Below are 25,918 nucleotides of genomic sequence, written 5' to 3' on the forward strand. Positions count from 1 at the left end.
ATCCAAGGGACCCGTTCTTCCCCAAGGGCCCCTCTGTCTCCAGCCACCACTGGAGTGACAAATCATTCCAAAGGACCCGAGTAAAACGATGACATGGATATATGCATACCGGCCACGCTGGTCCCAGCTCCCAGCTGATGGAAATAGGCATGCTCTCTAGCCTTATGGGGTAAACTTGACCAGAACGGGAACTACAAACACAAAGCAGGACGAATTCTAGAGAAATAGCTAGCTTGCCTAAGCACAGCGTGGGCAGTTCAGAGATAGCCTGGCCAGAAAGGAGACTTCCGCATGCAACTGGCAAGGCTGACCCCTGGGCAACGGGGAACAGCACCTCTCCTTAGCAATGGTCCTGCTCTTAAAATGGCTGCCACTTGAGAGCCTGCCTTAGGAGTGACATGTCACCCAGGAGAGCCTAGAGCAGTGGTTTCTAGAAACAGCAGCAGCTATTCTAGAACACAACTGGGTTCATCCTTTGCCCTCATCCTTTTACTTTAAGGACAACACACACACACCACACACACACACACACAACACACACACACACACACACCTGGCTGCCACTCACCTCAGTTTCTTCATTTGTAATCTGGGGAACTTGATAGAAGCCAGTCTTTCACTGTGTACATTCTGATCCACTGAATGGCCAAAAGCCAGCTGTGGTGGTGCTTCCACTGCTGTTATCTCAGCCCTTGGGAAGCTGAGGCTAGAAGATTTCCACAAGTTCAAAGTCAGCTTGGTCTTCATAGTGAGTTCAAGGTCAACCAGGTCTGCAAAGGGAAACTCTGTCTCAAAATTAATCATCATCATCATCATCATCATCAAATCAAATAAACAGTGCATTCCAGCCAATGTTCTTAAAAGTGAAATAGGTTAGCATAGAATATAAAGTTTCAGGGCATTTGCCACTGTTTTGTGAAACTTACTTTGTCTGCAGGGCAAGCCCCAAACTTACTAGTTACAAAGGTTTTACCAGGTTCCTAAGCAAGAGAGACCAATCGATAGGTCAGTAGTGCTCCTTACCCAATTGCCTCTTTCCCATTGTTTGCCTGAGGACCAATCCTGGTTCCAAGTGAACTGCAATTTGGCTCAGCTCACTAACTGTGGACACAGTGACCTAGAAAAAGGAGCCGCTTGGTGCTACGTTTATTGTCTAGCATGACATCAGCCAGAAAGCATTGCAAAAATAATAATATTATGATCATTGAGGGAAGGCCTGCTACATGCCAGATTCTGTGCTCAGTGTCTTAGGCACACTAGGATCTGTTCTCACAACAAGATGTATGTTATTCAAGGTGTATGTTAGCATTTTTTTTTAAAACAGGAAAGGGAGACACAGAATGGGAAAAGGGGTCAAGGTGTGTGTTAGCATTTTTTTTCTTTTTTTTTCTTTTTATTTTTTTATTATTATTTATTTTACAATACTATTCAGTTCTACATAATAGCCACAGATTCCCTTGTTCTCTCCTTCCTGCCCCTCCCTTCCCCCACACACCTCCATTGCCACCTCCTCCAGATCAAGGTCTCCCCGAGGACTGGGATCAACCTGATAGACTCAGTCCAGCAGGTCCAGTCCCTCCTCCCAGATTGAGCCAGCATCCCTGCATAAGTCCCAGGTTTCAAACAGCTAACTCATGTCTGTTAGCATTTTTTTTAAACAGGAAAGGGAGACAAAGAATGGGGAAAGGGGTCCAGGTGGCCCTGGAGTCCCTATCAGTCCATCTTTGGAGTCCTTTCTATGACATTCATTTTCCACTTTATAACAAGGTAGCTTTGAACTAGCAGTTCATCCCGTCTGCAGGGAACCCAGTGGGAGCTGCATTAGCCAGCCAGACGTCTCTCCCTGACTCTGACCCACACTGGCTAAAACCCAGTTGGTTTATATTTCTAAGGAAGCGATCACACTACCCTTCTCAAAGCTGGTGGGGGAGGGGATGTTCCAGAAGGCCTGAATTAAGCTGAGAGGTCTAATTTGGGGACATTCTTAATACACAAAATTTCTTCCAGAACATTTGGTCCTTGGAGATTTCCCCCAAATTGCCAACGATTAGACAGAAAATTCCATCTCCTTCTCCCTGGTTGCCTCACAGTACCCATCGCTCGCTCCCCAATACGTTCGCTCCGAGTTTATTTCCTTAGACAGCTTGAGTGCTTCCTCATTTGCATATGTGACTGACTGTCTTTGATTCACTGGTGAAGCCACATCTGGACAATTACATCGGTTAGGAACCTGTCCTTGTCCCCAGGAATAGAGGAGAAAGAGGTTCATGAATCAGCTCTCCTGTTAGAGAATTCTGAGTTTTTAAAGTCACCATCCAGATTACAACATCCCCACTTCCCCACAGTTCCAAGGAAATTAGTCAGGGCTTAAATTAAACTTTAACCTTGTTTCAAATTAAAAATACAATTTAGCACATTGGTTTCATATGTTTTACTTCCTAGCCTAAAAAAAAAAAAAAAAAAAAAAAAAAAAGCTTCTTACAGCTCCTTGACCTGGGAGCTTCAAATCCTGCTGCACATTCTTCCATTGTCTTATTCACTTCCACTCTCAAACTCACACAGACGCCCTTCGGCATTTACCTCCTTAGTGCTAGCAGAGCCTGCCTGGACCATCCCACCCAGCCCTCTGATTTTAAATATGTTTGTTTGTCTGAGACAGGGTCTCACGTAGCTCAGCCTGCCCTCGAACTCATTGTGTAGCTGAGGACTTTGAACTTCTGATTCTTCCATCGTAAGTCCTGGGATCACAAGGATATGTTACCAAGTGCAGCTTATGAGGTGCTGGCTATTAAACCCAGGGCTTCATGCCCATGAGGCAAGGATGCTACCAGCTGACCTACAGCACCGGCCCTGGATTACTTAAGAGATTTTTTTTTCCAATTCTGGAACTATGACTCAGGGCCACCACATGCTAGACAAGTGCCCTACCACTGAGCTACATTTAGTGACGCTTTTTACTGAAGTAGAGTATTCATGTACACATCTGCACATGTCTGTTTGAGTATCCACATCAAAGACTGGGTCCTGGTTTGGTCTCAAACTCAGAACAACCTTCCTACCACAGTATCTTAATGCCTGGCTTACATCCTTGAAAAAAGCTGCACCTAGCTTTTTTTCCAGGATTTGTATTTATTTTTTAATTATGTATAAATGGGGATGGGATATGTGCACATGAGTCCTCTGCCTGTGTGAGCAGCCTGATGTGGATCCTACTTGGGAATCAAACTCTGGTCCCCTGCAAGAGGAATATGTGTTCTTAATCACTGAACCATCCTCCTAGCCCCAACCAGGCAGTCTTAGAGGTGTTTGTAGGCAGTGACAAGCTGATTCTAAACTTTATATGAAAGTATGAAGGACAAAAAGAACCAAGCTGGAGCTCCCATAATACCCCACATCCCAGAGTGGCAGAACGATAACAGTGTGGATTCAGCCCAGACTGCATACTAGAAGACAATCTGCAGGTTCACAAGCACACCCCAAGACTTCAGCCCCGAAACAAAGGGGCTGCTTCCAATACATGGGGCCAGAGCAACTGGACACAGATACTTTTAAAAACCTAAGAGAATACATCAAAACTAATTCCAGATGAATTTATGCTAAAAAGATTCAAAGCATTTTTTTTTTACAATATACATGTACATGTACACATACAATGTGTGTGCACACTCATTGTATATGCATAGGAGAATAAGACTTAGTATAAGTCAAGTTTCTTGATGAGGACAAGAATGATTAGCCACTCAACGCATCAAACAGATAAGCTGGACAACTTCGAAACAAAGAGCTGACAACCAGCCAGATGGATCAGTTATAAAGACACTTGCCATCCAGCCAGATGACCTGAGTTCCATCCCCAGGACTCACATGATGCAAGCAGAGAAATGACTCCAAGAGCTGTCCTCTGACCTCCTTTTGCACACCATGGTACAAGCATGCGCGCACACACATATTAAACAAATGCAATTTTAAAACAAAAACTGCTGGGGCTGGAGAGATGGCTCAGAGGTTAAGAGCACTGACTGCTCTTCCAGAGGTCCTGAGTTCAATTCCCAGCACCCACATGGTGGCTCACAACCATCTGTAATGAGATCTGGTGCCCTCTTCTGTATACATAATAAATAAATAATCTTTAAAAAAAAAAAAACAAAAACAAAACAAAAACTGCTTATCAGCCAAGCATGGTGGCACAAGCCTGTAATCCCAGCATTTGGGAGGGAGAGGCAGAAGAATTAGTTCAAGGTCAGCCTTAGCTGCATCAGACCCTGTCTCTAACAAAATGCAACAAAACAGAACTCCTCACCAAAAGACTCCATTAGAGAACTGGCAAGGGGCACAGACTGAGAAAATGTATTTGCAGAAGTATATCTGGAAAATGACAAGCAAATGATATGTTATAAGGAGCAAAGAAATGCAAGACTGCCTGGTTGGGGCTAGGAGGATGGCTCAGTGAATAAGAACACATCTATATAAAGATAGGCAAGCCAGCAGAAGGCGTGGTCTGAGTCTCTCTCTCTCTCCTCTCTCTCCTCTCTCTCTCTCTCTCTCTCTCTCTCTCTCTCTCTCTCTCTCTCTCTCTCTCTCTCTCTCACACACACACACACACACACACACACAGAGACACACAGAGACACACACACACACAGGTGATCCACCATATCAGCAGATTCCCCATATGTGGATCATGGATCACAAACAGCCCAGCAATTTGTTTTTTAAGACATCTCATGTAGCTCTGAGAGGCCTTAAACTCCTGATCCTTCTCCTCCAGCATTATACACGCACACACACACACACACACACACACACACACACACACACACACGGGAGAGAAAGAGGAGAGAGTGAGGGGAAGGCCTGTGTGGGGGCATGTCTGAGCCACAGCATGTGTGTGGAGGTGTCACCTTTACATGGTTTACAGGGACTCAACTCAAGCTGCCAGCTTTGCACTGCACGAGCCATCTTATGGGCAGAGAGATTTTTTTTTTAAAAGGATGTCTCTGAGCTACTTAAATACAGACTTTGTCTCATTGCTACTTCCTAAGTTATCCAGCATAGTAACTATCTAACATTTACACTGCACACAGTCTTGTAGGTAAACTGGGGGGAGGGGGTGACAGAAAGCACAAAGGAAGGTGTGCTAGAAATATGCAAATTCTGCACGTTTTCTGCAACGGAGCGGAATATCCACAGACTTCTTCGTATTGCATGATTTCGAATTAAGCCCACCCTCAGACCTTGCACACCAAAGGGCTCAGGATTGGCAAGATTATGAGTGAGTCAAGCTTTCATTCCTGCCGGGAGAGTGAGTGCTTGTTCATCTACTGGATTTTTTTTTTTGGGGGGGGGGGGTTGAGACAGGGTTTGTGTAGTTTTAGTGTCTGTCCTGAATCTCTCTCTGTAGACCAGGCTGGCCTTGAACTTGAAGAGATCCGCCTGGCTCTGCCTCCCGAGTGCTGGAATTAAAGGCGTGTGCCACCCAGCCATCTACTGGAATTGTTATTGCTGTTGTTTGGTTGAATTTTTGGGGTTTTTGTTTGTTTGGGGTTTCGTTGCTTTTTTTTTTTTTTTTTTTTTTTTTTTGATACAGGGTCTCTCTACACAGACCTGGCTGTCCTGGAACTCACTTTGTAGACCAGGTTGCCCTCAACCTCATAGAGATCTGCCTGCCTCTGCCTCCCAAATGCTAGGATTAAAAGTGTGTGCCACCATGCCTAGTTTATCCAGTTTTGGTTTTGAGGTTTGTTTTTGCGGGGGAGGGGGGTTATTCTATGTTTTTATTTTTGTTTTTGAGACAGGATCTCATGTAGTCCAGGCTAGAATTCACCATGTGATCAAGAATGACCTTGAACTTCTGGTCTTCCTGCCTCCATTTCCCAAGTGAGTGTTGGGATTACAAGCCTGTGCCACAACACCGTGTTTATGTGGTGCTGGGAACTGAACCCAGGGCTGCTTCCTGCCTGATACAGATGAGCTGCACCCACATCCCATGGTTTTCCTTGTAATGTTAGGATTATTGAAGTTCAGAAAGTAATCTGCTCACATTTTTCCTTTGTCCAGGTCCAAGGAAGTGCGAGGTGGTGGCCCAGAAGCTTCCAAGGCTGTCACCACACTGCTTATGTGTTTGGAGCTGAAGGCAGTAACGGCTTTCTCCGTCCGCAACAGAAACTTCTCTTTATGTCTTTGTCTTCTGTCTGTTCCTTTCCCCAGACATGAAACACTCCCATTTCTCTGCTTGGCATTTTGCTAACGTCTGAATACACCCTTGGGAATAAGGCTGAGCTCCGACCAGGCTGGAGAAACAAACAGGCGCACACAGCAAACAACATGTGTTTCCAATCGCATCCGAGGACCCAACGCTTTCTGCCTATTCTAAAATGCGTCCCCAGAGTGGTTTCTAGCAGTCGAAGTTAAGGTCGTTTTCATTTCTCTATAGGTTCAAATTGCAAAATCACCCTCCTGGATGATGGGACCAGAATACACTAGAGGCATATATTTGCCGCTTTTGTCTCCTCCTTCTCTTCTTTTGTCAGTGTTACTTGTGAAACACACTAGCAAAACTACACTAATCAGGGCTCACTATGTAGTCCTGGCTGACCTTGAACTGGCAGTGGTTCCCTTACCTCTGTCTATCAAGTGCCAGGATTAGAAGAATGTGCCGCCACTCCCAGCTGGTTTTGTTTGTTTGTTTGTTTGTTTTTGCAGGGGGTTGGGGAGTTGTTTCTTTGTTTTTTGTTTTGTTTTGTCTTTTTACTTTCCTGAGATAGAGTCTTTCTCTGTAGCCCAGCTCCAGCCTGGACCTCGCTGTATAACTGAGGCTGGCCTCAAGCTCCTACCAATCCTGCCTTGGCCTTGTCACTTGTGACTGTAGATATGAGCCTCCCCTCTCCTCTTTCTATTGCTGTGATGAACACATTTTGAACAAAAGCATTTGAGGGTAAGAAAGACTTTATTTCAACTTACAATTCCAGGACACAGTTCATCCCTGGAGGGCCATCAAGATTGCTATTCCACACGGCATTACCTCTGACCAAAGAAGGAACTCACCTCACAGACAGTAAATACAGCAGAAACCATAGAGGATATTGCTTGCTAGCTGGCTTTTTCACCTCTTACACTCAACTAGCATTGCCTAGGGATGGTGCTGCCCACAGTGGGCTGAACCTGCCTATGGCAATCAAGACAGTCACCCACAGGCCGACCCTGTGGTAATCCTTGGTTAGAGCTCTCCTCTCAAATGACTCTAGGCTGCCAAGGAGACTTTTAAAGCTGATCAGGACAGCCACCATGTCTGGCATAAAGACCACACTTTACAAATGCTGCTGGCCATTCCCCTTCTCTCCTCCCTTCCTTCTTTCCTCACTTCCTTCCTTCTTTCCTTCCTTCCTTCCTTTCTTCCTTTTTTCCTTCCTTCCTTCCTTCCTTTTTTCTTCCTTCTTCTTTTTTCCTTTCTGTAATTCACATATTCTGTGGTTTCTGTAATTCACATTTTTGTAGTTCGCATATTCTTACCACTTTGACATTAAATTTTTCTTGGCATTTTGAAGCAAACAAGTATTCATCTATTACACTGCAACTATTTTCCCTGTGTTTGGTTTCTTCCCTTTAATTTGTGGTAGATTTTCTCTTACACATATCAACTTTAAATATTTCACAGTAAAATCTGTTTATTAAAACTTTATTTTTACAAAATATTTTGGAAAGAACTTTCTATCTTCAAACTATAAAGTGGTTAGTGGTTATACAGTTATTCCTAATATGGTTTCATTTGCTACATTTAAATACCTCTGTGAATGTGTGTGCGCGCACGCGTGCGTGCGTGCGTGCGTGCGTGCGTGCATGCGTGTGCGTGCGTGGGTGCATGCGTGCGTGCGTGTGCGTGTGCGTGTGCGTGTGTGTGTGTGTGTGTGTGTGTGTGTGTGTGTGTGTGTGTGATAGAGCCTCACTATGTGTTTCTGGCTGATACCATTCTTCTGCTTAGATTATGGGCCAGCTTGGAATTAACAGAAAAACCTGGTCTCAAAAATACAAAAAGGAAAGGAAAGAAAGGAAAGGAAAGGAAAAAAGAAAGGAAAGAAAAAAGAAAGGAAAAAAAAAAAAAAAAAAAAAAAAAAAAAAGAAAAGAAAAGAGAAAAGAAAAGAAGAGAAAAGGGAAAGGAATAGGAAAGGAGAAAGAGAGGAAAAGTAGGAAAGCCAAAGAAAAAGAGTAGCTGTGTTATATAAAGAATCAAATCCTTAAATCCATGAGCAAGAGCTTAGATCAAGGAAGCAGCATGTGACTGTCACTTCCCGGTGGGACGGCACCATTTACTGAATGATGGCAACCTCTTCTACTCTAGTCATTCTCGATGTTCCTGATGCTGTGACCCTTTAATACAGCTCCTCATGTTGTGAGGACCCGCAACCATAAAGTTACTTTATTGCTACTTCATAAGTGTAACTGTGCTTCTGTTGTGAATCGTGATGTAAACCTCTGAAGTACAGATATATGTGACCCCTGTGAAAGGGTCCTTTGGCCCCCCCAGGGGTCATGACCCACAGGCTGAGAACTTCTGATCTACTCCTCCCTTCTGCACTTGGATGGGGTGGGGAGAGTTTGCTACCAGAGGTTCTGCCTTGCAGTCAGCATAGCGGCTTGTCCCTCTGGTACCCAGACTGGAGGCTACAGGGAGGCTCAGGAACGGCAACAGCAGTGTGGATGATGGAAGTATGACCAGAGGAAGGAGAGGAGAGCTGACAGCCGCCTAGCCCTTCCCTCCGCTTCCCTGCACTCAACTGCCCGTCACCGGCCTGGTTAACCTTCTGGAGTCCACGCAGGTTACTGCCTTTAGACTTGACTTCACTTCTTTCTTTTCCTTCTTTTCTTCCATTTCCCCACCCATCCCTTCTCTGGAAAGGGAGTCATGTATGTCAGGCAGGCTTGGAGCACAAGGTGTAGCCTTGAACTACTGATCCTCCTGCCTCCCTTCCCTGAATGCTGGGATTACAGCTGTGCACCACCACATCTGGTTTATACTATGTTGGGGTTCAAACTTTGTGAACGGTAGGCAAGCACTCCGCCCACAGCCCCATAAGCTCTGTTGGACCACGATGTACCCTCTCAATTCTCATCCCCATGTCCTTCCTTTACCACACAGGCTGACACCATTCTACTGCACAGCCCCAAGTATATTCCTCCCCCAACAGAACAAGACTTTTCATTGTGTATTCAAGAACACGTGGTTCTCTGTCACTGGCCTGGGAGCAAAGTATTCTTCCCCCAAAGGCAGGTATATTCTTTCTTGCCTGTGTGCATCTCTCTCTATTTAGAAGTCTTGTCCTGCCATGTGTCCTGGGTTCAAATGCTAGCTCCCCTTTACCTTCCCAGGCTCCATTGTCTCAGATGTCATATCTTAGCAAATGCAGGATTCCAGTAGATTTTTGCTCTTTTGGTGTCTTGAATGAGGGTGGTCCCTACAGGCTCATATGTTTGAATAGTTGTGTCTGTTTAGTGGAAGTGTTTGGGAAGGATTAGGAGATGTGGACTTGTTGAAGGAGGCACAAAAGCCCACACCATTCCCAGTTCTGTCCAGTGCTTGTGGATCAAGATGAGACTTCTTAACTTCTGCTTCAGCGCCTTGCTTGCCCGTCTATTATCAGGGTCCTCCCACGATAACCATAGATTCTAACCCTCTGAAACGGTGAGCCTCCAAATTAAACACTTTATAACTTGCCTCACTCATGGTGTTTTAGCACAGTATTATAAAAGTAACTAAGATGTTTTCTTTCTTCTTTCTTTTTTCCTTTCTGTCTTTCTTTCTTCCTTTCTCCTTTTCTTTATTCCTTTCTCTCTTTCTCTTTCATTCTCTTTTCTCATTCTTTCTCCTTCCTTTCTTTCTTTTTTTTCCTTCTTTCTTTCTTTCGACAGGCTCTCATTTACCACAGACTGGCTTACATCTCACTCTGTCACCAGGGATGACCTTGAGCTTGCTCTCCTCCTGCCTAGGATTACAGGAACACCATAGCACACCAAGCTTTCACAGCACTGGGAATTGATTCTTCCAGCTTCCTGAATGGTAGGCAAGTACTCAACCACCTCAGTTACATCCTTTCCTGTTTTTTAAAACGTATTTAGTGATTTTATCTTGTAACTTTGTTTTTTGTTTGTTTGTTTTGAAATAGGGTTTGAGCCGGGTGGCGGTGGCGCACACTTTTAATCCCAGCACTCAGAGGCAGAACCAGGAGGATCTCTGTGAGTTCGAGGCCAGCCTGGTCTACAGAGATCCAGAACAGGCACCAAAACTACACGGAGAAACCCTGTCTTCGATAAAATAAAAAAACAAAAACAAAAACAAAAGAAATAGGATTTGACTATGTAGCCAAGGCTGACCTTGACCATACTGTAATCCTCATGCCTCAGCTTACCTGACATGATCATGACATTTCTTATTTTAGTTGACAAATAATTATACATTTTCATCCAGGTACAATGGTGCACACTGGTAATCCTGGCACTCAAGAAGCTGAGGCAGGACAATTACTACAAGTCTAAGGCCAACCTGGGTTATGCAGTTCCAGGCCCACTCTGGTTATATAGTTAAGACTCTTCTCAAAAACAAAATTGGACTTGAAATATGTAGACACTCAAGTGAGCTAATTAACTTATGTATTACCTCATATACTTAATCATTTTCGTGGTATGAGCATCTACTCTCTTGGCAATTTCAGAACACGATGCAATGTAGTTACTGTGTTGTACAACATGTCAGGGAATTTTTGGAGTCATTATTTTACCTACGAAAGAAAAGGTATGTTAATTACACCATGACACTGTCTTCCTCACCCTTAGGAGTTTTCACTTTTTACTCAATTAAGGAATTCTTCAAGCTGGGTGTGATGGCATGAATCCTTTTGTCCAGGTACTTAGAAGGCTCAGACAGGAAATGGGACTGAGCCCAGGAATTCCAGATTAGCCTGGGTGAGTCAGTGGGATATCCCTCCCCTACCAAAACAGAACAAAACAGTTCTTTGAACCTAAAATTTGCTATCACTCATCCTTCCTTTGTGCTTTACATGTGACTATTTACACATGAAACCAAATGCTCAAGACATTAGCACACTGAAAGCCCTTGTGTCTACAACTGTAAGAGCCATTACTTATAATTACATACTCCCATTTTGACAATTTTTCTTCTGTTTTTATTCATTTTTAATTTTGTTTGAGTTTTTTTTTTTCTTTTTCTGAGGGGTGGAGGCAGTTGAGACAGAGTTTTATGTAGCCCAAGCTAGCCTGAACTCACAATGTACCTGAGGATGATCTTGGTCTCCTGGTCACCCTGTCTCTGCCTTTCCATGTGCTAGGATTACACGTGGGTCATCATACCCTACTACTCTAACTTTGAGGATGCTAAAAGGGTCTGATGCATAGAACTCACCCAGCATGAGCAAGAAAACCCTGTTGACTCCCAGAATAATCAATCAATCAATCAATCAATTGATATTAGGGGAAAATGTATACTAAACTTGAAATACAGATAATTCCTTCCTCCTGGACTAGCATCTGGCACACAGTAGGTACTCAATAACGTTTGCAAGCTTGCTATTAGTTTGTGACATGTCACAGGCCAATCAAATGGAGAGTACACTAGGTGTGGTGGTATTAATCTCAGCACCTGGGAGGCAGAGGCAAGAGAATCAGGAGTTCAAGACTAGCCTCTTCCACATAGCAAGTCTGAGGCCAGCCTGGGCTGTAGAGACCCTGTGTTAACAGAACAAAACTGAGAGCTACTATTTCCACATGGCCTTAGACACAAGTGTTCAAGGCTTCCAGAACGGCAGTTTAGCAGCAAGGCTGAGAAACTGAAAGCCTTTTTGAAGGAGCTGGAGGTGGGAGGACAACCCAGAGAACGTCCTGGTTTCCTGGTGGAAGAGAAGACTGGTCATGACCCCATGTCGCAGTTTGGCAGACACAGAGTCGGGAGGTGACTTTCGAGTATGAGATGTTGGTCCTTGGAAGTGTGTTTTTATTTGTAAGTACATTTTTGGACCTCAAGTCCAAAACCAGCACTAAATATCATGCTCTGCACTCGGCCTGCACAACCCCACTCTCCCTCCATGAGGCACAAGCAGAAAACGGACTCCATTAGTCTGGAAGGAGAGCAGTTAGAACTGAAGGAAAGTAATGATGTGTTTAGGACAGGAAGATCACCCCATTATGCTTCTGTGTAGATGGAATTTTATTTGAACAAGTTGAATTTGAAACACACACACACACACACACACACACACACACACTTACCAGGGGAACAGATCTTTACCAGAAGAAAGACCCCATTGCTTGGTGTTGTATTTTAAGCTTGGGAAAATAGGACGCCATTCTTAAACCCTGGCATTTGGCTACCCTAAGTCTTACCTTGAGTACAGAGGAATATGTCAAAACAGGGGCAGGTTGCAGTCAACCAAAATGCTTGGCAGCACAGAGAATATATGAGGCAGGCGGAGGCCTGACCAAGTCCTGGGAGGAGCCTGGATTCTCAGGCAGGGAAACCATGAGCCTGCTGAGTGACCTTGGAAATTTGTTTAATCTAATATGCCTGTATAAAATGGACCCTGTGACACACAAGTACACACATATGGGCAATGGTGACAAGGGACACATTTAATGGTCCACGTAGCAGGACATCCACTACAGGTGGAAAGCAACAGATTTCTGTCCCTTCCTCCATGTCCAGAGATAACCCTTTCATTGCTGGGCCACAAAGAAGCATCACAGCTGCAAAATCTGTGAGATTCATAATCCCAACACTTGGGAGACTGAGGCAGGAGGACACCCAAGAGTTTAAGGTTGGCCTGAGCAAGACAGCAACATACTATCTCAAAAGAATGAAGGAAGGAAGGAAGGAAGGAAGGAAGGAAGGAAGGAAGGAAGGAAGGAAGGGAGGGAGGGAGGGAGGAGGGAGGGAAGGAGGAAGGAGGGAGGGAGGGAGGAGAGAGAGAGAGAGAGAGAGAGAGAGAGCCAGCAAGCAAGCAGCCAGCCTGGTGTGGTGGCACACACCCATAATTCCAGACTTGGGAGGTGGAAGCAGGAGGATCAGAAGTTCAAGGTTACATCCTTGGCTACATAGAATGACTAAGCCTGAGCTACATATATATGAGGACCTGTCCGAAGTGGGAAAAACGGTAGGTTTGAGAGCTCAGTAATTGTTTGGTTAGAAGCCTGATGACCTGGGTTCAATTCCTTTGAACCCACATACATATGAAAGGAGGGAACGGTCTCCACCAGGCTGTCCTCTGACACCTGTGTGTGTAATGGACATGAACCCTACAAATAAACTTTAAAAACATGTAAACCTCCAAATAAAAAAATAAAAGAGGATCAAGGCTTTCAGGCAAGGAACTGTTCTTGAGAAGGAGTCACAGTGGTCTAGGGACAGTGGCTATTTATTTACCAACTACGGCAATGTTGATAGCACATGACATCGGCAGAACGCCTGTGCCTATATGCACCACATGCCAGGCAATGTGCCCATGGGCCCCCTGAGAGTAAATGAGATTATGCAGCTCCAGGAACAAAGGGGTGGTTTGGACTGTGCTCACATGTCAAGAGGGTTCCCACCGTGGCGTGGAGGCACACACCGATAATTTCAGCGCTTCGGAGGCAGAGACAGGAGGACCTGGAGCCCACAGTCAATAGCCTACAAACAAACCAAACCAAATAATGCTTTCATTTGGTGATTGTGCTGGTGATGCTGCTGCGCCGCTGGTGATGCTGCTGCGCTGCTGCCGCTGCCGCTGCTGCTGCCGCCGCCGCCGCCGCCGCCACCACCGCAGCCACCACCTGTCACTGCTCCCTGTACTTCTCTCCTCCTCCTCCCATTTCTTCATGGTTTTAGTTATTGTCCCTTCAACACTTTCACTTTTTGCTGTGTAAACCATGGCCCTGCAGACCTCACCCACGCCAGGCTGGTACTCCACCGTTGAAGCACAAGCCCAGCTCCCATTCGGTCAGTATTTTGGTGAACACCTGCAGTGTGCTTGTTTGCAGGCCAGATGCTTAGGATGAAAACATCCAGAAGGACTTGTTTCATGAAGTCTTCCCAGGCCAGGTGGTGGGAGGTGGAAAGAGCAACCCAGAGCAGGAGACAGGTGCAGCCAAGGCACAGAGACCAAATAAAAGAAAGCGAAGAAGCCAACCAAACACTCACCTTGCTCAGGAAGCAGAAAAAGCCATGGTGTGCAGAATCAAGTCTGGGCCTGGGGACCTAGAGACGGGCACAGGGAGGAGACAATAATGGCTCTGTTAGCAGAGAACTACACCGAGTGCATTCATGGAGTGCACGAGGCCCTGGTTCAATCCCCAGCACCTCATAGACTGACTGTGCAGGTGTACATCTGTGATCCCAGCACTCATAAGGTGCAGATGAGAGGATCAGAAGTTTTATGCTCAGCTATATCGAAAGTTTGAGACTGGTCCAGGATACATAACATCTTGTCTCAAAAAAAAAAAAAAAATCAAAAAATAGTTTTTTTGTGGGGTTTTTGTTTGTTTGTTTTAAAGAAGGGGGAATCTTGTTAGAATCCAGTGTCTCTCTGGCCTACACAGGGGGCATCGTGGGGTAGGCTATTTGCATATTTCAAGAACCACAGTAAAGCAAGATCAAGGGCAGTTTTCAGGGCCAAGATGGATATAAGAGGCTGTCATAGAGGCCGTGACAATAATCTAGGTCTATCATAATGAAGCATAAATTGGAAAGGTGGAAGAAAGATGTGTGGGAACAAAATGAGGTCAGTAAATAGGAAGCTGAAGGGGAAATAGCAATAAAGAAATAGGGCGGGGTTTGCTGGTGCACACCAGTCATGCCACACTTGGGAGGTGGAGGCAGGAGAATCGAGAGCTCAAGGTCGGACTGGGGATGTAACTCAGTAGATAGAGTATTTGCCTAGCATTCATGAAGAACCATGGTTAGGATCCCCAGCACCTCATGAACTGGACATGGTGGCATATCCTTGTAACTCTAGTGTTCCTAGTGGTCAGTGTCAGGACCTGGTGTTTCCAAGTTCCAGGTCTCTCACCAAAACTTGTAATGAAGGAGCACAGAGACAGCAAAGGAGCATGGGAACTTTGTTAAAAACCAAAGAGCTAATACAATTCAGCAACATGCTGTCAGGAGGGCCAGTAGGAGCAAAGAGCTGTGTGGGGGGATACAAGCCTATAATCCCAGCATTTGGGAAGTAGAGGCTGGAGAATCGGATATCCAAGGTCATCCTGGGTTACATTACAGGCTCCAAACCAAATGAGCTGCATTGGACCCTTTCTCAAATAGATAAAAAGAATGACAGTGGATGACACAGGAGTAAGAGTACTCCAGGGACCCCAGGTTATTGTTTGGGGCTTCCTTTTACAGAGTTCAAGAGAAACAGAAGTTTGGAGCTAAGAATACTAGCATGGCTGCTTCTCTGTTTTGACTAACAGGTTTGAAGGACATAACCTTTTTTCTACTGAGCCAGTCCCTTCCCACAATGCATCTGATTTTAATCATATGCATTCCCAATTATGCATAGGCAAAAGACAGAAAATAGGGAATTCTCCTTCAATGTTCACTCAGAGGACATAGTATGCCTTATTTTACATGTATTCAAAATCAGTTCCCGCCAGATTGTTCTCCTTGCTCTTATACCCAGATTTAACTGGAAATACTTCTGAATAGCAAATATCTAGGAAAGAAGAGCTTTGGATGGTTGTTGGGGCAGACAGACTTGTTTCATTGTTTGGAGAGGAGTGTCATTGAGATCTTCGATTGTTAAGAGAGGAACGTGTTCATAGTGTGTGTGGGGTCCTTGGAGGCCAAGTGCATAGTTAAAAGAGGGGTATAAATGGAATATTTCTCAGCTGTTCAAAAAATGAAATATTTCCAGGTAAATGAAAAGAACTAGAAAAAAATCATCCTGAGGTAATCCAGACCCAGAAAGATAAATATGGTATGTACTCACTTATTTGTGGGTATTAGCTGTTAAGGCAATGACAAGTAAGCTACCATCTGTAGAACCACAGGGGTTAGGTATAGAGTAAGGGACTGGGGGGGGGATTTCCCTAGGAAAGGGAAAGGGATAGGTATGGATGGGAGTGTGGGGGTGCACTTGGAATGGGAGAATCAAGAGGGTAGAGAGAGGGAAGAGGGGATGAGGGGGTGAATATGGGGAGAAGCAGCAAAGATTAAGGGCCATTTGAGGGGCAGTATGAAAACCAAATACAGTACAGCTTCCTAAAATATATACATGTATGAAGGCAATCTAAGTGAAATTGCCGAATAACGGGGAGACAGGGCCCCAACTGTTGCAAAATATTTACCTATGCAAAGACGGTTTGCATTTGTTTAACTATGCAAATGTGTGTTGTATTTGTTTAATTATGTAATGATGTGTTGCTGTTTTACCTTGCCTAAGACACCTGATTGGTCAAATAAAATACTTAATGGCCAATAGCGAGGGAGGAGGTAGAGACAGGATGTCTGGGCAAGGAGAGTAAGGAGGAGGAGGAATTTAGACTCAGAGAAGAAAGAAGAAGAGGCCAGGGGCCAGACAGACAGACACAGAGGAAACGGGAAAGTAGGATACAGAATGAAAGAAAGGTAAAAAGCCCTGAGGCAAAAACACAGGTGAATAGAAACAGGTTAAATTAAAAGAGCTAGTGGGACAAGCCTAAGCTAAGGTCAAGCATTCATAATTAATAACTCTCCAACTGGGCATCTCTTGTCACCAAATGAAGCTACCAGTACTGAGAATGAGTTACATCTAATTAAGTTGTCATCCAAAGAGGTCCTATGGGAACCCCCAACCCAAGCTGTTACCAATACCATAATGGGTCACTCTCTGCACACTGACACCAAGGCCCTGTGCGGAATACAACACCTCACAACTCACTGAACATGGAAAAGTACAGCTGGTGTCTCCACAGAGCCTTCACCTCTGTGGGCTAGTGTTCTTAGTACTGGAAGGCACTGTGCACTCTACCAAAGGAGAAAAGCAGTTACAAACCCTTCTATCTGCAATGGTGTCCTCCCTGCAAGATATGCAGGTGCAATGGGGGCACAACGTTTCTGGGAGTAACCAACCAATATCCGATTTGACTTATGGCCCGCTCCACGAGAAGGAACCTATACCTGACTGCTGGAGTGGCCAAGAACCTGATACCAGAGAGCCCATAGACCAAAGGGGAAAACCAAATACTGTTCTACTAAAGGAGAGCAGCAACAAAACGTCTCCTAATGACATTCTGCTAGACTCATAGATCAACGCCTTCCTCAGCCAGCATCAGGGAAGCTTCCTCCTGCAGCGATGGGAACAAATACAGAGACCCACAGCCAGAGTGTAGAGAGTGAGAGAGCGTGGAAAACTCAGCCCTAAAGAGGATGTGTCTATTAAATACCTCCCTCAGGGCTCAGGGCACACCTCAGAGGAGAAGGCAGAAAGACTGTAAGAACCAGAGGGGAATGAAGACACCCAGGGAACAACGATCTCTAAACACGGGCACACACAGGCACACACAGAGACCGAGGCAGCATGCACAGGGCCTGCATTGGTCTGCACCAGATGGGAACCTAGAGCTGAAAGGAGAAGTGGACATCTGTCCACATTCCTAACCCAGAAGCCTTCTCCAGTTGATAACCTCTTGCAAATAAAAATGTAGCTTTTTTCAAGGGAGTCAGTCTCACTTGGGAAACTACTTTTAAGGGTAGGCTGCAGGCCCAGGAGTAGATGGCCAACACAACGAACTCAATGGCATCTTTGGAGTTACTTTGTCTCATAATATTTTGTCAGGGCTTTTTTCTTTTTTTTTAAGTTTATCTTTTACTATTTTTTATTTGTATTTTTTCTCCCTTTTTACCCTGCAGGTCCTTTGTATGTATATTATGGCTTCTGGTTTTGTGTTTCTACAGGATTCTTGACTGTGTGAATAAGTGGGTCTGTGTGTCTATATCTGGTTTCTGTGCCTTTTCTTAGGCTCTTTTCCTTCTGTTTGTTTTGTCCTGTTCGTATTTGGGTTTGTTTTATCTTTTTTGTTTTATTTATTATCCCTCAGAAGCTTGTTTGTTTTCTAAAGAGAGACAGAAAGAGGGTGGATCCAGATGGGAGGGGAGGTGGGGAGGCATTGGGAGAAATAGAGGGAGCAGAAACCATAACCAGCACGTATTTTATGACAAAAAATCAATTTTCAATAAAAGAAAAAATGAAATAATAATAAAAGTCACCAAGTTACCTAAGCTACCCTCTATGCTTGCCTACTTCACCAGAACCTGAGACACAGAAGCCGGGGATCAAGAGTTCAAGGTCATCCTTGGTTATATAGAGTATTCAAGCCAGGCTGGCCTACATGAGATCCTGTCAAAAAGAAATAATGAAAGAATGACTGGGAAAGTAAGATTCATCAGACTGAAAGGTTGACAGTGTTGTCAAGGTCATGTGTGGTAAATCACACCTATAATCCCAATAGTGGAGTAAAAAGACCACCTTGAGGTCAAGATATCAGCCTGGGTTACAGAGTGAGACCATACAAGCAAAAAGGTAAAAGGCAGTCAGGAAGGAAGCAGAAACCGAGGAACAGATGTGAGAGGAAGACCTTGGGGATGCTGGCAGGGTCTGGGTACCTCAGGCAGAGGTGCCTGGTAGGCATGCTCTCTGACCGCAGTCTATAGTTTTCCCAGGGTTTGCTTTGGATCATAAGTCTATGTATCCCCATTGTATCAGCATGGTCTTTACTGAGGCCTCCTAGCTGCAGAGCTGCTAAAGACTCTCCTCATCAGGCAGAATCTCCTTGTTCTTGAGGGAGAGAGGATATACAGAAATGTACGGGATTCAGATGCTCATGGTTCATTGAGCATATCATCTTGACTGTATTAAGTATGGACTCCACACACACATGCCATGTATGAAGGGAAGACTGTTAGGAAGACAGACACAAGGCTTCCCGGCACTTCAGCACTTTCAAGTTGGGCATAGTGGTATGGGCCTATAAGCACGTGGGAAACAGAAGAAGAAGCATAGGGGCAAGTTAGAGGCCAGACTAGTCTACAAAGTGAGTTCCATGCCAGCCAGCTCTGCATAGTCAGACCCTGTCTCAGGAGAGAAAAAAAAAGGAGGAAGTGGGCAGGGAGATTTTATTTTCATGACAATGGGCTTTCATAGCCATTGATATGTCAAGACCATCAAGCCCAAGCAGCCTTCATGTGGAACAAGAGACCCTGAGCTATCTGCCACTTGCTCGCTTTTCCCTCAACTATGTCTACCACCACCACATGCGCTTTCCCAAACCAACCTCCAGGCTCACTGTCCCATTCCAACTGCCCATCCACGGGTCTTTCTCTTGCCTTCTCCAGCTGCAGATCCAGGCAGCCAACCAAGCACCTTTTGCGGTTCAAAGGCCTCCCAAGGCCTCCCCTTAAGCCAAGTCTTCCTCCTCTGTTCTGCTGCTCCTTCCCTCTCTCGTATCCATTCCAGCCACTGTTGCTCCTCGGTTGTCCAAGCACTGAGGCCACACAGGCTGCACGGCAGTCCCTCGGAACAAGTCTGCGTAGATGCCAGAGGGTGTCCATGCCTGTTGTCACCACTGCACACTCACCAAATCTCTGTTCACAAAGAAAGCCGGTGAGGTGGCACACGGCTGCGATTTCAGCACAGGGAAGGCAGAGACACGAGGGTACACAAGCCTCAGACAAGTCTAGACTGCTGCACAGTGAGCAAAAATGAACACACACACACACACACACACACACACACACACACACACACGGGGTGATGTACACCTACAATCCCAGAACTTGGAAGGTGTGGAGTTCAGGAGGATCAAGAGGTCACAGCAAGTTAGAGACCAGCCTGGGCATCATGAGACCGCTGTCTTTAAAAATATTTAGAAGGAAATGTTTCACTTTTCTTTTTAGTTCCTAAGTGTAACTAAAAGGAAATGTACTTTCTACGAAGAAGAAGAATCATGGGGCTGGGAGCACAGCTTAGCTGGTAGAGTACTTGCCTAGCATGCACAGAGCCCTGGGTTTCAGCCTCAAACCACATCAGCCAAGCAAGGTAGTGTGTGCCTGGGCTGCCGGCACTTGAGAAGTAGAGGCAGGAGGATGAGAAGAACCACACAGTAAGTTTGAGGCTAGCCTGAGCCTCATGAGATCCTTCCTTAAAAACAGAAAAACAACGGTAGAATTGGAGCTCTAGTTTTGAGTTCCTACTCCAAAATGACCAGCTGTAGTCAAGTGACAAAGCAGTTAACTTCTCCGGGTCTCAGGTTCCTTCTAGTTTTCAAACACCCATGGTCTTCTAGCCAAGAGTTCAGAATTCAAATACACAGTACTATAGGGTCTTGCTCTCTTCCCCCCTCCCTTCTCCCATTGGGTACCCATCTGAGTGAATAGACCCTGAGACAAAGCATATTTCTTCCCCTTTGTATACCCGAGGTAGGAAACAAGAGAAGTTGAATTCTTTCCACACACGATACAATGACGTTAAATAGCAGATTTTAATTGTTCTCTACAAGCGAGCTGGATTCAATAGCTTAAGAAACTACGCATTGGCCCACTCTCTTTCCCTGCAAGGCAATGAACCGGTTCCTGGAGGCTGAAGCCAGCTCACCACGCCACAGCAGCCACTCTCTCTAACACAGCCCCTCACTCAGACCCCATGTTCATGGACACAATTCATCGTAGTAACTGGCTGCAGCTGCAATTAGGAGGTGGAGAATCCGGGCATGTGTCTGGGTTCGAGCTGCGTCCTGTGTGATTCCTCAAATACTTTGGGTTTGGCAGAAGCCGGGACGCATTCTGTCAAGTTCTTTCTCTCCCTTCATTGTTAAGCCCGTGTGTATTCAAGAGAAATGTGGTCCATCTGATTCTCATTCATTTTCGCTTAACTCAACAAAAAAGTTGTCTTGGAAGAACCAGAAAATGTCCAAGTGGCAAACCCAGCTCATTTAATGGAAGTCTTATTAGCATCTTTCTCTCGACTCCAGACAGCTTGACATTCTCCAAACGGGCCAAGCATTTCCATTTCACAAGGCCCCTGCACTTGTGCACCAAGCCTAGATTGCCCCTCACCCCACTTCCTCCGTGTGGACTCCTAGTCATGGAGTCCCAAGGGCCGCCTCCTTCGTTAGAGCTTGCTTCACATCCCAACTCAGAGACGATCCTCTGAGCTCCAGCTCCGCCTCGCTTGTAGTGCTAACCAGCCCTGTATTCCCAGCCTGCACTGTGTTGCAGTCAGTTGTTGAACCAGGGTAGCCAAGCCCTCACCGATGTCTGCCTCGGTGCTAAGCCCTTGACCTTAATTAAAGGCCTGCACAAGAAATGGCAGACAAAAATTGGCATTTGCGGTAAAGCTCTTGCCAAAAACATTAATTATTGTGTCTATCAATGTCCTTATGTGGGCTTCCAGGTGAGAACTGAGCATGGGGTTTAAAGGACTCAAATAACCATGGGCTTCTTCCCTCCTGATGAGTGCTGGGGCAGGATTTGTTCCTTTTCTGTCCCGGCTGCCAGGAAGCTGGGGGACAGATTTGACAGTCATGGCAGCCCTGTCCTGTGGTAGCTCCATTTCTTCCTCCCTTCCTTCTTTCTCTGTATTTTTGGTTTAAAGGGCTTGGTTTTCTATTCCCACATTGTTACCTTTATAAAGGAAAAGAAAATACATTCTTTATGAATCATTTTGAAGCCCTAACAGCATGTCATAGTAAAATAATAAGTTGTGCATGGCTGCTCCTGTAGAACAGGTCTAAGTAGTGGCTATTAAGGCTAGTAGTGGCAATCAAGGGGTGTGTGTGTGTGTGTGTGTGTGTGTGTGTGTGTGTGTGTGTGTGTTGCTGCTGCTGCTGCTGCTGTTTGGTTTTTGGTATTCTGTTTTGAGATAGGGTCTCAATGTGTGGCCCAGACTAATCTGAACCTCACACTGTAGCCCATCCTGGTCTTGAACTCATGGCAATTCTGCCTCAGCCTCCTCAGTACTAAGGTTACAGACATGAAGCCGACTGCACATGTAGAGATCAGAGGATGACCTAGGTAGTCAGTTGTCTCCTTCTGCCCAGGGGGTTCAGTGGTTGGAAGTCATAGGGCTTGGTGGCAAGGCCCATTACCTACTGCTTTGTTTTTGTTTTTTAATATTTTAAGTTAGAATGCAAAGCACTGGGTTTCATCATGGCATCTTCACATATAATCATCTTAACACTTTGTTCTCTATCATCTCCTCCCCCACTCTCCACTCTCACAGACCCTCCTGTCTTCCCATGGGTCTCCTTTCTGCCTGCTGTTGGTCTACTTTTCAATTACATGCACTCCATCACCCTCTCTATGCTCTCCTTTCCTCCTCATTCATGATTTTCTTTCTAGTTTCATGATCTACAAACACACATGTAAATACACACACACACACACGCACACACACACACACGCACGCACGCACGCACGCATGCGCACACACACACACACCCTGCTATATATAATTTTAAATAGGTTCACCATATGAGAGAACACATTTGTCTTTCTGAGACTGGCTTATTTCACTTAACATTATTTCTAGTTCCATCCATTTTCCTGCTGTCATAATTTTAACTTTTCCTTTATACATAAAATTCCTGTATTCACTCATCTGTTGATGGGCATCTAGGCTGGTTCCATTTCCTGGCTATATGAACAGCAGCTGCAAACACCAGCACACAAGTACCTGTGATATATCGACTTAAGAGTTTTAAGGTATTAACCCAAATAGCTTGGGAATATGATCATTGTGGTTTCCATTTTTGAGGCCCATCCATGCTGAGTTCCATAGTGGCTGCTCAACTTTGCATTCCTACCAGCAACAAATAAGAGTTCTTCTCTCCCCATGTCTTCCCTAGCATTCATGGTCCATATCTTCTTGACAATAGCCATTGTGCCTGGAGTGAGATGGACTCTCAAAGCACTTCTCTTTTGCAGATCCCTGTGTAGACTCCACTTCCTAACAACACAACGCATATCATTTACATGTTCTGCTCTGGACTTCTCACCAAATAGCAGAGTTCCTTCTATAGGCATTAGCAGTTGTCTGATAGATGAATGGGAAGCAAACAGAAAATCCAAGACTTTGGGACTAGACAAATGAGAAAACCACAGCCTCGGAGCTGGAAATACAGTGCTGTGCCTCGGCCAGTTCCTTTGATCTATTTGAGATGTGGTGGCTCAAGCCTATAATCTCAGTACGTGGAGGCTGAGATAGTACACTTGTGGGCAACCTGAGCTACATAATGATTTTGAAGCTAACCTGGACTTAACTCAAAAAAAAAAAAAAAAAAAAAAAAAAAAAAGACATCTAAGGCCACTGGAACATGACCTTTCGGGGATAGCTGTGCCTAGCCTTTCCTCTTTCCCTCTGTCTCTTTGCTTCCATGAGGTGAGCAACTTCTCCCACTGTTTCTTCCATGGCGTGCTGCCTCAACAGACCTAAGAACAAATGGGCCAAATCAGCATGAACTCAGACCTCTAAATCCACAGCTCAAACATGGCTTTTGCCTTTTTGGTTATCGTATTTTGATACACTAACAGAAAGATGTGTAACACTGCATCCTCAAAACCAGCAGTTATTTTATTACAGTTTGTTTGCGTTTTTTATGATTATTTGACTACTTTCAGCTCCCTGTGGGTTAGGACTGCATCCTCATTTATGCTGATATTTCTTCTCAATGTCCAGTTCAGGCCACACACATGGATGGTGGTCCCTAAACCAATTTCAAAATGAAGGAGTCGATTTGTTTTATAGACCCATGTGCAGTCAGCCTCGTAGCTCTTAGATTCTTGTATAGTTCATTGAGGGGGTGGATGCTTGGCACAAAGAAGGCTGTAAAATCTCCTGTTTGTTTTTTCAGGCATATTACAATGGAAATGCAAGGTTTGCCAATAAGCAGGGGGAGAATTCAGAATGGTAAATGGAGCACCCTTACTTTCAGGACCTGGTAAAGGTTTGATCAGAAATACCCAGCCAAAATAATTTTTTTTTTAAAACTATACTCAAGGAGAGAGTTGACCCTGTCCTTTCAGGAAACTTCCCAGCCAGGGGAACAAACCTCTGAGAGAACTGGGACGACTGTGATGTCACATACGCTGACAACTTCTCAGAATCTGGAGCGTGCAGAGACCATGGAAAGGAAGATCAAAAGTAGTAATGTTACATTAAATGAAGGCAAAGCCACTCCGCACTGGGTTTGTCTAGGCAGACAACCGGGTTTTTAAAACGATCACACACAGATTTCCGTTTGGTCTTTCTCTGTTGTCTTGTATCTAAGATGAGGTCTCACTCCATGGCAGGCTAGCCTCAAACTCAGGGTGGTCTTCCTGCCTCAGCCTCCCGCAAGCTGGGTTTGCAGGTCAAGCCACCGAGTCAGTCTCAAAGATACTCTCTGCCTTGCTCTTCAGCACAGTTGCAAAGAGAGTTAAAGCAGGCTGAGGCTCTAGCTCAGCTGGTACAGTGTCTACCTCACCTACATAGAGCCCTGGGTTCTCCCCCTGGCAGCTCACAAACCAGGCATGGTTCTACATGTCTGCAATCACAGCACTCGAGGGGTGGAGGCAAAGGGATCGAAAATCAAGGTCATCCTTAAAAATAGTTTGAGACCTGCCTGCCTCAGAAAGCCCCAGAGCATGGCACATGCTTTAAGTCCAAGGGCTTGGGAAGCTAAGGAAGGAGGGTTTCAACCTGGCCTGCATAGTGAGACCCTGGAGAGGAGGAGGAAGAGGAAGGTGACTGCGTGCTGCAATCCTGAGAGTCAGCATGTCTACCACTCTTCATTTCTTACCTTGGGAATGCCTCGGCTAGGGCCAGCCAGACCAGTGGTCAAGAACTCATCTATTCATCCACACCATCTCGAGCCTTAGACTTGCTCCATCTCCCTCTTCCACGGTGCCAGCTGATCAGAGGACTGTCCCAAGCTCATGTGGAGCAGCCAGGTCCAGACGAGAGTCCAGGCCTTCCCGCTCAGCAGCCAGGCCCCAGCCCTGCCCATAGCAGCTCTGTGGGGAGACAAAAGCCAACATTAAGCTTCTCCCTGCTTCCCAGGACATCCAGCAGCTGAGTGACTGAAGCTTTGTTTTCAGGTCAGTGGTTTCTGCCCCCTATACACTGGTCCATGGTCTATTATCTCTCTGTGGTTTTTCTATCCCCACAGGCATTCCTGAGACATCTGCAAATGAGCAGCTGGTCTCCTGGTACTATTTTTTCCTTTCGTCTGAACTGGCTTTCCTGCAATCTAATGCAATCGTGGCACAGCTATCTTAAATTCCAAGAGCATTTTGGCTGGTCCATGAGCTGCTTGAAGGCAGGAAGTATGTCTTATTCATTTGGGAAACCCCAGTACCCAAGCCAGTGTTTTGGCTCACAGTAGGTCAGCAAAATGAGAGGCTGAAGTCATACAGAAAGCTGGGCTTGGTGGCATACACTTACGATCCCAGCACTCAGGAGGTAGAGGTAAGAGGATCAAGAGTTCAAGACCAAGCTGGGCTCTATGAGAGTCAATATTAAAATATAAAAGGCAAACAACAAGATCACACAGTAGATACTGAAGCCAGATATGGATGGGTTAAAATCATTAGTCAGAAGCTTGCAAAGTTACTTAGCCTATAATTGGCCTCAATATTCTTACCTATAAAATAACACAAAAGGCTAGGGACATCATTCAATAATAGGGCACTAACCTAGAAGACATGAGGCCCTAGGTTCAATTCCTAGCATTACAAAAACATAAAATTAAGGCTTTGAGTTGTGGCTTAGTTGGTAGAGTACTTGCCCGGTAGGCACAGGACCCTGAGTTCTATTCCCAGCATCACATAAATGAGTTACAGGCTGTGCACACCTGTACAATCCCAGCACTCAAGAGGTAGAGGCAAGAAGATCAGAAGTTCAACGTCATCCTGGGCTACATATTGAG

The 25,918-nt window shown here is 45.3% G+C and overlaps 1 long non-coding RNA gene across 1 annotated transcript; it reads right to left on the minus strand.

The window, feature by feature from the left end:
• Nucleotides 1–730: 730 nt before the first annotated feature.
• LOC114695690 lies at nucleotides 731–25,918 on the minus strand. The gene is made up of 6 exons (XR_003734900.2): nucleotides 24,791–25,918; nucleotides 19,289–19,598; nucleotides 14,181–14,237; nucleotides 10,650–10,770; nucleotides 6,041–6,290; nucleotides 731–770 (listed from the first exon to the last, which is right to left on the minus strand). It is a non-coding gene; the product is annotated as an uncharacterized LOC114695690 (long non-coding RNA).

This window comes from Peromyscus leucopus, chromosome 2, assembly GCF_004664715.2.
Source record: "Peromyscus leucopus breed LL Stock chromosome 2, UCI_PerLeu_2.1, whole genome shotgun sequence".
NCBI lineage: Eukaryota > Metazoa > Chordata > Mammalia > Rodentia > Cricetidae > Peromyscus > Peromyscus leucopus.